We start from the raw sequence: 8850 nt of genomic DNA on the forward strand, positions 1-8850 counted from the left end.
AAAAAAAAAAAAAAAAAAAAAAAAAGAAAAGAAAAGAAAAGTAAAGAAAAAGATGGGGAACTGTAGCTCATTTCCAAGCTTCCTTGGGCTCAATCCCCAAAATAAAACTAATCATTCACTGGTTTTTAATCACATTATAAAAACTGATTCAAGCAACCAGGCGTGGTGACACATACCTATAGTCCCAGCACTCGGGAGGCTGAGGCAGGAGGATTGCTGAGCTCAAGACCAGCCTGGGCTACATAGTGAGTTCCAGGTCAGTCTCAACTACATAGTTGAGACCCTGTCTCAAAAAACCAAAAAAAAAAAAAAAAAAAAAACACACAACTGATTCAGGCAATAACCATTAATATGAAAACCACTCTTTTACATGGTCTTAACATACCACTTCACAGAGAGATTATTAGTTATGAAGAGCAGCCCAAGTGAGACATCAGAGTTGTCAATAAGGGAAGAGACTAACATGTACCACGCCTCATGGGGAACTGTTACCAAAAATGTTTAATCTGAATCTACTCAAAGGAAAAGCAACCAGACAAGTCCAGATTGAGACACATATATAAAACAACTACCCTGACATGTCAATATCATGAAATAGAAAAATTAATGTGAAACCTTTATATATGATAGACATTATAGCTGGGCAAAGTGGTGCACACCTGTAATCCAAGCACTCAGGAGGCTGAGACAGGAGGATTGCCATTAGTCTGAGGCCAGCCTGGGCTACATAGTGAGTTCAAGGTCAGTCTGAACTACACAGTGAGACACTGTCTCCAAAAAAAAAAAAAAAGACAAGTCATCGTGGTCTTGAACTCTTGTAGGCTATTTTAGGATGTTTTGCTGAGTGGCTAACTACATAAAAGTCACTCAGACAGGTATTCGTTTCTTGGTCTAATAGGCCTTTGGTTTTGCCCTTGCATTCAACATATTCAGCAGTCATCAGTCTTAGTAATATGGTTTACCTTCATTTAACAGATTTGTACACAGCTTTAAAATCAAAAGTAGAGGCCCCAATGCTTCATTAGTCACTATAAACTGAACAGGATTCCTTTATTAAGTTGAGAATTAGTAGTAAGAGCCCCTTTCTTATGAACAAAGCTCTTGATTTTCGATGCCCAGTCTAAACTTCCTCATCTCTGACAATATCCCTGTCTCAATGGCATCAACACCCACCAACACATGCGGTCAGGTAAGAGAACTAAGGAACCAATCTTCATTTGCTTTCCCTGTCCACGGTGTCAAATCCAGCAGCAAATCATGCCAGGCGCACCACAAATCACATCTCACGCCCTCTAAGGATGTGTCTCAGCCATCACCCTCTCACCTGGATTACCTGAGCGGTCAAACTCTACTCCCTGAACAGCAGCCAGAACTACCTTCTACAAATATAAATCCTATCGCTTTCACATTCAAACTCCTCCTGACTACCCATTTCAAAAATGCAACAATTATAAAGTCCTTCAAAACATTCTCTGAACTAGAGCCAGCATTTTAAGTTCCTTATGCACTATTTATCGATTTCTTCATAGAGAACATATTATTGTTAGAAGAATGAGTCCTCAGGTGTACACAGGTTAGTATTCCCACATTGAGTCTCACAAGAGACTTGGAATTATGCTTTTGAAAAATGCTGGAACTACTGAGACTCTGGAAAAGGGATCACTGTATTTCCAGTTGAACATGTGACAGATGTACTGTGCTAGGTGGAATTATAAACGTGTATTTAGAGATTAAGTTTGGTTTAAGCAGATGCATGTGAAATTGATAGGGGTGGCCTGTGATCATTAATCCTGGTATCTGATTTAGAAATGCCTAGCAGATTAGTAGAACATGCTCCCAGGTTTGCCTGGGCGGGCCATGGAGGCACGATCTTGGGTACTAAGATGGACTGTCATTCAGTCCTCTTCGGTACTCTTTCCCTGCTCTGCTCCCTGGCCACCATGAACCAAGCAGATTTTTAGCTCCACTGTGCTCTTGCGGCATGAAGGTCCTGTACTGGAGTCAGCTGACTATGGGCCAAATTCCCCCAAACTGAGTTAAGTTAAATCATTCCCCCTCTAAATTATGAGTATCAAGTACTGTGTCTAGCACCAGGAAAGCTAATATAATACCAATCCGGAACTACTAATATTAATAAAAAACAAAAAGCCTTGTTATAATCTTTACCATTATAACCTGATTATCATTTCTCAAGCTGAAAATGAAGAGCAGTTTTAAAAAATATTTTAGAATATACATTTTCTGTTGGGAACTGTACATCAAAGTGAGTATCATTTCCTTAAAAATAAAGGAGAAACATGATCTTTTAAAAATCATTCCTTTGGTATCCAGATGACTGTTTTGGATACTATCACACTTAAAGTTCTGATTTTAACACTTAAAATTCTGATGATGATGTTGAAAATCATTATACATATACATACATAATCCAGGAAATTTACACTAGTATAGGAAAAATGTTCTACTCAGCACTTAAGTAGGATTTGAAAACATCAACACCGGGCTTGTGGCACATGCCTGTAATTCCAGCACTCGGAAGGCTGAGACAGGAGGATCACTGTGAGTTTGAGACCAGCCTGGGCTACATAATGAGTTCTAGGTCAGTCTCAACTATATAGTGAGACCCTGTCTCAAAACAAAAAACAAAACAAAACAAAACATAAAAAAGAAAACATCAAGTTTTCCCCTTGTTAACCTAAGGCAAAGAAGTTAAACAATCACTGAAGTAAACCATTAAAGGTAGCCTCAATGTAAAATTCTTTTAGTTTGAAGGATGACAATATTTAAATATCTTAACTGTTTCAATATGGAAAAATAGCCAGGTGTGGTGGCATATGCCTGGAATTCTAGTACTTGAGAGATTGAGGCAGGAGGATCACCTCCAGGTGAGGCCAGCCTAGGCTACACAGTGAGTTCAAGGCCAGCCTGAACTACATAATGAAACCCTGTCTAAAAAAAATAAAATAATAAACAGTGGCTAAATTTTAGTAAAATGCCTCAAGCCATCTGGTTCAATCTGGGACATCATTAAGCTATAAATTTAGAGAATTGATAATATTAAATAAGACTAGCCTTAGCGGGGCGTGGTGGCACACACCTGTAATCCCAGCACTCGGGAGGCTGAGGCAGGAGGATCGCTGTGAGTTGAGACCAGCCTGGGCTACACAGTGAGTTCCAGATCAGTCTCAACTACATAGTGAGACCCTGTCTCAAAAAAGAAAAACAAAACAAGACTAGTCTTGACAGTCTACCCCATTCTCACTGACATAAAAACAGTCACACATATACCCTCCTTTATGCAAGCTCACAAGCTAAAACCAACATAATTCAGAACACAATCCTAATTGAAACGCAGTAATGATGTCCCAGCAGAAACTCCTCTGCCATTCAGTGAGCCATGGTGTGCTTTGTTCAGTAGGGTCAGATCTTAGTACTGGGCAGGTTTGGGGGACCACTTCATTGGGTAGCTCATCTTAGCCCTATGGTAAGTGGTGGCTCGCTGTATCTATTATTTTTGAGGGGTTTTTAATTCTGCACATTTAAAAGTCAAACCCTCGCTATCCCAATCTCTTTTCACAGGCAGTATTCTTTAAAGGTTCCCTGTTGAAATCACTGTGTGGTTTTTCTTATTGGGTCCTGACTGACACAATCACCAAATTATAGTCGCTACTACTACTACTACAAAAAAACAGATTTTTAAAAGATACATTTTCAGAAGATTAGAACAGATGTCAAACAACATAATAAAAAAATTTGAGAGAAAAATGAGTTGTGAAGCAGCCAAGAAATAAACAGTGTTTCTATGCATGAGTCCTGTTTCTGCAGACTCAATCAGCCACGCCTGAGATCGTACAAAACAAAGAGGTTGTTTATTTTATCATTACTGCCTGTTCTGGGTCATTATTCCCTAAAAAATACAGTATAACAACTGCTGGCACAGCATTCCCATTGTATGAAACATCCTACATTACCTAGAGGGGACGCAGAACAAGGACTCCTGTGTGGGGTTCTGGGAAAACACTGTGCTGTTTTCCATTAGGGAACGGAGAGCATCCACGGATTCTGATACCCATGGCAATCCTGGAACAAATCCCCCAGGACCGAGGAACAATGATATTCTCAACTAGAACTTTGAAAGGATCCTTAGTACTAAAGATCTTACAAATTTTAAAGTAACTATTCACCTATGTTTACAGAACAGGTCTCCCTTTGTAATTAGCATATAAATGTAAAGGATCTCCAGATATAATAAAGGACGCTATTGAAGCAAAAATTAAAGATGAGAGTCCTTCGCATGGCAGTCACTTAGCTACATATCTAAAAAACTTTAAGTGAAATAACTTTTTAACAGACTAAATTTAAAATTAACAGAATAAAAAAATGAAACGACTAAACTTAGCAGCTTTATTCACAGTATTCTAAACATCAACATTAGCAAATTTTAAAATGTTAAAATAATCCAGGTATGGTGGAACACACTCATAATCGTAGCATTCCAGGAGGCAGAGGAAGGAGGACTGAAAGTTTAAGCCCAGTCTGGGCAATTTACTGACTTAGCAGGTCCCTGTTTCAAAATAAAAAAGGGCTGGGAATGCAGCTCAGTACCAAGGCACTGAGTGTTAGATTTCCCTCGCCTTAAAATGGCCATTACTCCCCTTCCCATAATGCCCTGCTTCTCACCTAAAAAGAAGGCTTCTCCCACCTACTAAAGGACAGCTTTCTTCCCATCAGGCTTCTTCTTGCCAAGAGAGAAGCCCCTCCTAGTAATGTCACAGACTCCTCCAATCCCTTAATACTACCTCACTTAACTCCACCCAGCTCCTCCTATAAGCCCCACCCCAGTCCTATAAAAGAAACTCTCTGTTCTGCCATATTGCTCTCTCTCCTTTGATCAGAGTCCAGCGGACTGTCCCTACAATTAAGGCTTGTAGTGGTTCTGATCTGGTGTTGGATTTTCGCTTTTTTTACCTGACACTGGGTTCAATCCCCAGTACCACCCAAAAAAAAAGAAACGTTAAATACTATATAATAAGGTTACATATAAAGACAACTTCCTCGGTTAACTCATTATTTTACATATAGCACAAATTTTCTTATAGATTGTATAAAGAAACTAAGGCACTTTACAAAGAACTTGTGCACATAAGAAACATTCTCTTAACTGGCTGGCCCTCTTAACACTAAGATTCAGGTAAGTGTATGCTTTGTCTTGAGAAACTAGGGAATGAAAACTCCAACTGAATAAGGCATATTGTTAAGAAACTTGACCAGAAAACCTTACCCTAATCCTCTTTGCTACAGTGGTTCATTATATCTTCAATATGTCCAGCTTCACCTAGAACTCTACTATTTATGATTATATACTTACTTATTTACCCATTCATCACTAAACACAAACTGGTTATTTTTAAAAATTCACATGTATAAAACCAAAATCAGCTGGATTGAGAGTATTCTCTGCCTTTATATTGATGTTATACTTAATATCACTTTTCCTAATATAATGCCTGGCCCAAAATATTAGTTTTGTGTTATAATGTTCTCTAAGAAAATAGTATAATTTTTTAAAGTTTATAATATTTTAAAGGAGAAAGGAATGAAATTGGTTGTATTTTAATATAAAAACAGTCTAAAGATTGCACAGTACAACAACTTCTAATTAAATAATGTACCAGTTGAAATAAACTCATTTCAGGTGACAAAATAAAGAGTACTGTCTTTTTATTATCATCTACAAAAACTTTAAGTACAGATATAGGTTCCTTCAACATGTTTAGTACTCTAAATGTTTAAAATTAAAACAATTTAAAGCTAGGTGCAATGGCACGAGTCTATAATCCCAATTATTTGAGAGAATGAGTCAGAATGATTGCAAGTTTGAAGTCAGCCTGTCTCAAAATTTTAAAAAGGGTAGGGGAGTGAGTGGGTTTTGGAGATGTAGCTTAGTGCTAGAGTTCGATGCTGGGTTCAATGCCCAGTACAAACAAACAAACAGAATGAACATGAACGTGAATGTTTGTAAAATTGAAGTTGTTATACAATGTCATGATACACAAACTTAAACAAGACTTACTGAGATGCAAAATTCCAACTCTTTTGGAAAACTAATAATCAAACTTAAATAACAGGGGTAGAGATGCAGCTCAGTGGCAGAGCACTTGCCTGGAATGCTTGAGGTCCTGGGTTCAATCCCCAGCACCAAGTAAAAAAAAAAAGCTTAAGTAATATATATTATTAATTCTGTGAGTATATGTATCCCAAGGTGCTCTGAAATGCAAAATAAAGCACCCAATTTGGAGAGACCAATGCTTCATAAATAATGAAAATTAAAATTTATTTCTAATATGCCACAAATAAATCACAATGGTAAGGAAATTCACCTAATGAGAAACATTTATGCTAATGAAAAATATCACATTGTCTTTTTTCCCCCTTCAATGTTACTGAGATAATGTCACTGGTGGCAATTACTATCCATGTGGATAAAACAAAGATTATTTGCATTTTCTAGCATTGGTAAGGCTGACTGAAATCTTATGTATCCTGAGGGAACCAAAGGACCTACCTGTTATAACTTCTAAATTACACAATTTAGCAATGTGAAAATGCCCACACCATGGCTATTTAAAATTTCTTTATTTCCAGCTTTTGAATTTTTTTCTCTCATTAAATTTTTTACATATATATTTACACATACACACACATGTATTTTTTTTTTAAGAAAGACCATTTTACCTTTCTGCTGTAAGGATTACTAATTACTAACTTGGTGTCATCTGAGCCAGATAAAATATATTCTCCAGTGTCATTCCAACAGATTGTATTAACCTAAAAAGAAAGCAAAAAAAGAAATATAAACAAACTGAATATAAAAGGAATTACACCACCATTCACTTAACTGATCTCTTAAGGGCTCTTAACGGATAAAGTTAAGAACGGACAAGCAATATAAAGCAGAGATGGAAATGCTAAGAATTAAAAAAGAAATGTTGGAGATGAAAACATTGTAACAGAAATGAAAGACGTCTTTGATAGCCTTGTGAGTAGATTGGGCATGACTAAAGAAACTCTTACTTGGAGCATGTATCAACAGAAACCCACAAAACTGAAAAGAATATCCAATAATTGTGGGACAAGTACAGAAGGTGTAGTTAATGAACAAGAAAATTCCTGAAGACAGAAGACAGAAAAGTAAGAAAAAATATTTGAAATATTAACAACTGAGAATTACACCCAAACTAATGTCAAATACCAAGCCATACATTCAGGAAGCTCAGAGAACACTTAGCACAATTCTAAAAGAACTTCACCTAAGCCTGTAATTTTCAAACTAAAGAAAATCAAAGATTAAGAAAAAAGTCCTAAGAGAAACTAGAGGAAAAACAACAATAGAAAAGTAAAGACAAAAATTACATCTGACCTCTTCTCTGAAATCATGTAAGCATGCAGACAGGGGCAGGCCCGCAATGGATGTGGCGTTCTCATCCACCTGAGTGAGCAGGCCCACATGAGATGCACAGGGGCCCACTCCACACAAGGGCGAGACTGCCCTCCAACACCAAGCCTGCTCTACATCTTCCTTTCCCATGGCATGGGACATCAGGGATGAGGCCTAAACAACCAAACTCATCCTGAATATGAGGACAACTCCTGGGGAGAAAAGGCAGCAACAAGACCAATGACCATCAACATTAAGTCCAATAGTCTCTTATAAGCCCCACCTCAAGGCCTACATCCAGCAGATACCAGAGGGCTGGCTGAGTTTCCCAGCTACCAAAAGAAGCAAGGACACACCCTTGGCATGGATGGTAATGACAGTCTGGGGTGCACAGACAGAGGGGCCTCTAGGGTGCAGGGAGGACACCTCAAAAATCCACAGGCTCTAAAGCTAGGCAGAGAAAATTATGACAATCTTTTTATGATTTCATTTTTTATATTTTTAATGTTTCCTTCATTAGGTTTTTTTTTGGGGGGTTGGGTTTTTTTTTTCATCCCCACCGTTTCCAATTTTACTTTTTCCTTTTTTTTCCCCTTTCAACTTTTTTCTTCTTCATTTCCTGTATTTTGTTATCTTTTTTCTGGTTCATTCTTTCCTGCAATTGTTTTCTAACACTATTAATTTTCTTTCACTCCTCCATAGAACCTTTCGTTTTCCCTTCCTCTTTCTCATCATATCCCATTAATTTCTCAATTGACTTTTTTCATTTTTTACCCTCCTTCCACCTTAACTAGTATAACTACTAAGCTGTATGGATCTCTAGCTAGGTAATTTTACACTATTACTTTTGAATACTGTTCCATCGCTTACAGAGTTAAAGTTGTCACATTTAGTTGATATTTACATCCTTTAATGGTAAAAACACTAAAGAGTTTTACCTTTATTTATTTATTTATTTTCTTTTTCTTGAGTTTATTGGTACAATCTAGGTATACAATAGTTACATTCATTATTGGGATCCTGTACCTTCACATGACAGGTCTTGATTCTCATTTTTTCCCCTTGTCCCTGCCCTCCCTTCACTCCTCTCCTCCCCTCCCCATTTACAAACACTTTATTTCCATTTTTTCAGTTTCTCATATTTCTTTTTCCTCTCCCTTATTACCTTTCCCCCACCCTTCCCATTTTACTTCCTATTTTACATTATTAATTATCTCATTAGGATGTTGTGTACTATTATAGTTTTTCACACCAGAGAAACTGTTTGGTATTTCAGTTAAAGAAATCTCTGTATGAACATTAAAAATAGGGAATCCTAAAATAAAACTAAAAAGGAAAGTAAAAGAGAAAAGGCAATGATGTAAGATTAAAATAATCCTTAATTCTGAAGAAAATGGTCCCTACATATTTAA

General features: G+C 37.1%; 1 protein-coding gene across 3 annotated transcripts in view; it reads right to left on the reverse strand.

Annotated features, from left to right (window-relative positions):
• The window catches only part of Dcaf6 (DDB1 and CUL4 associated factor 6), a 120504-nt gene that overhangs the window by 96612 nt on the left and 15042 nt on the right, over positions 1 to 8850 (reverse strand). For all 3 annotated transcript variants that reach the window (XM_033765670.1, XM_033765669.1, XM_033765671.1), the window contains exon 2: positions 6736 to 6828. The gene's annotated coding sequence lies outside the window, so the exon portion shown is untranslated. The remainder of the gene's footprint in view (positions 1 to 6735; positions 6829 to 8850) is intronic.

The sequence above is a fragment of the Fukomys damarensis genome, unplaced genomic scaffold, assembly GCF_012274545.1.
Source record: "Fukomys damarensis isolate Sample0158 unplaced genomic scaffold, DMR_v1.0_HiC HiC_scaffold_19, whole genome shotgun sequence".
NCBI lineage: Eukaryota > Metazoa > Chordata > Mammalia > Rodentia > Bathyergidae > Fukomys > Fukomys damarensis.